We start from the raw sequence: 4,575 nt of genomic DNA on the forward strand, positions 1-4,575 counted from the left end.
GGGGACGCGGTCACAGCTGCATTCTCGACTGTGATGGAAAGGTCGGTCAGGGGGGAGGATTTGGCCGGCAGGTGGAGCAATTCGGTTTGGCTTAGGTTCAGTTTGAGGTGGTTGGTCGTCATCCAGGCGGAGATGTCAGACAGACAGGCAGAGATCCGCTCAGAGACGTGGATATCTGAGGGAGGGAAGGAGAGGAAGAGTTGAGTATCGTCGGCATAACAATGATACGAGAAGCCATGAGACGTGATAATGTTACCCAGTGATTTAGTGTAGAGGGAGAAGAGAAGGGGTCCTAGGACCGAGCCCTGGGGGACACCCGTCCGCAGGGGGCCGACAGGGTCCCTCTCCATGACACTTGGTAGGAGCGGTCATTGAGGTATGTCAGCCATGTCAGCGCAGAGCCAGCCACTCCCATTCCTGCGAGGGCCGCAAGGAGGATCTGATGATTGACTGTCGAAGGATGAAAGTGAGTTTAACCCATAGCACCGCTACTCACCCCAGCCCTTTGTGACTGCGCTTCACGATACCATCCGTTACACATGTGGACAGGTGAAACTGAGCTAAAACTGAGCTTTTGGAAAACGTTAACATCATGACCAATGCCCCTGTCCATACCTATATGGATATCTTTGAAAACATTAAGAGGATTTTTTCTGCAATCAGGAGAGATCCCTGCAGCCAGGGCCGCCTCAGGGGGTGTGCGAGCAGTGCAGTTTTTAATGTTTTTTTTTTATTTTTTATTTTTTGCGAGGCCCCCCTTCCCGCGAGGCCCTTTTTCATCACAGACCTAAAATCTAGTTTTGCTTATATGCTTATATATTTCACATTAGACACGTTTGTAGAATGTGTGTGACTTGTTCCTGGCTCTGCGGCTCTGCAGCAGACATACTCACTATTGGAGCTCTGGGGCTCTGCAGCAGACATACTATTGGTTAAAACAAAGGGAGGGGTTACATCATGTGTACGCCGGCGTGCGTCAGCTGCGTTTGACTATTTCGTGCGTGCAGCTTTGGAGGTTATGCTTAGTTATGCCAGCCAAGAGGAAGAGGACGGTCATTCGGCAGATGGACTGAAGATGAAAGTTGTTGCATGTTAGACAGTTCAGTCAGGCTAGCCATGTCGGCTTATCTAAAGGCAGGGACAGCTAGTTAGCTTTAGCTACGTTATAATATCGAGTGCTAACGTGTGGTTCAGTCGGGATAGCCATGATGATGTCGGCTAGTAGCTAGCTTAGCTAAAGGCTAACTAGCGTTAGCTAACCTAGAGAGAGCGCGTGCAGCATTGTTATGCCAAGATGAAGAGGACGGTCATTCGGCAGATGAACTTCGTCAACTCCACGCGGTTGTCTCCATCCTCTTGGACGTTTGGTGAGTTTTTAATGCACTCTATTCTATTCCCGCCGTGGATATCTCTCTCTCTCTCTCTCTCTCTCTCTCTCGGGAGCCAAACGGGCCGGCTAGCTGTTGTAGCTAATGTTATATTGAGCCAAAGCGGGCCGGCTAGTTAACGTTATATTGAGCCAAACGGGCCGGCTAGCTGTTGTAGTAGCTAACGGTGTGTGGCCTGGTGTCAGTACCTGGCTACTCTATTTGCAGTTAGCCTATTTAGCTGATGTCGGCCATTGGCTCCTTGCTACTTTGTTTTCTCTGGTATAGACCCTCTTCTCTTTGGATTTAAGTGTTGATCTTTGTCCTTTTGGATCTATGTATATTCATGTTGCCTTTGTGAAGTTATCTTTTCCTTCTGTTTTGTTCTTCCATTAAAAGTTGAATATCCTTTAGGGGCTCATCTTTGCTTATCTCTCTCATACATGCTCTCTCTCTAACACACACACACACAGACATGCTCTCTCTCTAACACACATGCTCTCTCTCTCTTTCTAACACACACAGACATGCTCTATATCTCTCTCTAACACACAAAATGACATGCTCTCTCTCTATATTTCTCTCTCTTTCTAACACACATATACATGCTCTCTCTCTAACACACACACAAACAGACATGCTCTCTCTCTATCTCTCTCTTTCTAACACACACAGACATGCTCTATCTATCTCTCTCTCTTCAATTCAAATGGGCTTTATTTCACATTCTTGTATTTCTCCCAGTAGGTATGGGAGTTTTGAGTTATTGTCGATGTTTTCAAAGTCTCTTTGGGTGTTTGCAATTTGTGGGAAGTATGTCTTGGTATAGTGGGCAGGTTGTTAAGAAGTGGAGCTCGGTTTCCACCTCATCTTGTGTGCAGTGGGTCTGTCTTCGCTTGGGAGCCAGGTCTGCCTATGGCGGCTTTTCTCGATGGCTAGGCTGTGCTCGCTGAGTCTGTACCTAGTCAAGGATCTTCTTAGTATTGGGTCAGTCACAGTGCTCAGGTATTCTGCCACTGTGTACTCTCTGTTTAGGGCCAAATAGCATTTCAATTTGCTCTGGTTTTGGGTTGTTTCTTTCCAATGTGTCTCTCTCTCTCTCTCTGGCCTTGCTCTGGTGGAGGGTCAGGGGCATTGCCGGGTCTGTGCAGCGATAACACTGTATATTGACTGTAGAACGGGAGCTCTCTCTCGCTCTCTCTCTTGCTATATGTTGACTGTATCATGCCTAGCCTCGGGCAGCGCTATTATTTAAGAATATGTTGACTGTATGAAAAAAAATAAAAAAAATAAAATAAAAAAAATTACCTTTTAGGGGGGGGGGGGGGGGGGGGGGGGGGCTCGCGTTTAAATCTCGCACAGGGCCTCGCATTTCTCCCAGGCGGCACTGCCTGCAGCCCACCATAAGGTAAGTTCATGAGTGTTTCTGCCTTGTTGTGTGGACGGAGAGATCTTCCTAAAAGACCCTTTGTGTGGACAGGAATTATTTGGAAAATGGGTAAAACAATATATAAATCTCTGTGTACATGTGGACAAGGACTTGGTTAAGTGGCCGGATATGCCTTTAAAAATCTGCATCTTCACTTTAAGAAGCAGGTAAAAGCCCCTCTTGCACAGTCTGTCCTCCAAGTCTCACAATCACTCCTTTGACCACTGAGGAACATTACATTCTCTGCAAGTCTGCTAATTGAGCACCTCAGAGAGCAGCAACCTCCCAGCTAAACATACAATATTCTGATTATTTTGATCGATATTGAACGATTATTAACACTTTGGCTGCCATGAAACGTGTTTAGACGTCATTGCGGGCCATGCTCAAGTTGCCGGAGGACGCTGCATAGAGGTTGTGCTAGACGTCCGTATTACTTCCGGGCACTCGCTATAGGTCCCGGGACTCTGGCTCGTCACGCTACACAGTGATCGATTGCCAATAACTCGATAAACAACATGATTTGGACGTATATACCATTATACAAGCTGGAGATGGACCGGGTAAATTTACATCCCATAATGATAAGATTTCTACTCTACGATGATCGCCCAACGGCGTGCGGAGACTGGGGTGAGTTTTAGCGTGTAATGTTACCGTCTTCGATACTAACTGCTATTATCAACATTTGACCCACATTAGATGATTGGTATAACGCTGCCCACAGAATTATAAACGCCCCCTAGCCCATCCGGTCAACATCAGATGACGTGTAGTAACTTCTAGAAGTACGTCTAGTTGGAATTTTTTATATCGCGCTGATTGCCATAAAACTGTATTGCATCATCAATATAATGCATTTGGGGCTATAGATCACGTTCTGGAGAAAGCTGCAGAAAGAGATGAAAACATACTTATACATTAGACCATACTTTACTATGAATATGTGAATGAAAAAGTTTAACGTTGCTACACAATGAACAATACATATAGGACTTTGAATGGGCCCTAATAATGGCAATGTAGCAATAGAATTTAAAAAGTTATAGCCATGCAAAGAAGGGGTACTTCTCCATAGACAAATAGAGCCGGCAACCTATGGTATATCATGAATTTAACCCAAGGCAACCAAAGTGTTAAACACGATTACTCATTGATTCGAGAACATCATATGACAACAATTGAATTTGTTTTACCTTTCTTCTTGACCAAAGGCATCTTCTAATGGTTACCAAAGATGTTTAAAAATTTGTGGAGAACCATGCTGTGGCACCCTCCTCCCTCTCGACACAAGCTGAAACTATTTGTTTTATCTTTCTTCTTGACCAAAGGCATCTTCTAATGGTTACCAAAGATGTTTAAAAATTAGTGGAGAACCATGCTGTGGCACCCTCCTCCCTCTCGACACAAGCTGAAACTACTGTTTGGGCTTGGGGAGGGGGTGGAGCACACTGCTGTGAAGGAAGGGTGCGCTGCATTTACAACATAAGACTAAATGTGAGCAACACGGCATGCAGCACAATAATAATTTTATCTTGATTATCTTGTTTTTATGATGGTGGAAAGCCAACATTGTAATTGAAATGTAAACTCTATGAATCACTCAGCCCTACTCCAAGGACACAGGGGATTTCACACAAGCAGTGGCTGAGTTTAGGTAAATGGCAATGATGAAACAAAGATAAATTCTTTCATATTTCTTTTTATATATACATAATAAAACAGTAAAAAAAATTACACATGATTCTCACAATAAATAAATACAGTAGTCATGGCAAA

Source organism: Notolepis coatsorum (assembly GCF_963971535.1).
Source record: "Notolepis coatsorum genome assembly, chromosome: 14".
Classification (NCBI taxonomy): domain Eukaryota; kingdom Metazoa; phylum Chordata; class Actinopteri; order Aulopiformes; family Paralepididae; genus Notolepis; species Notolepis coatsorum.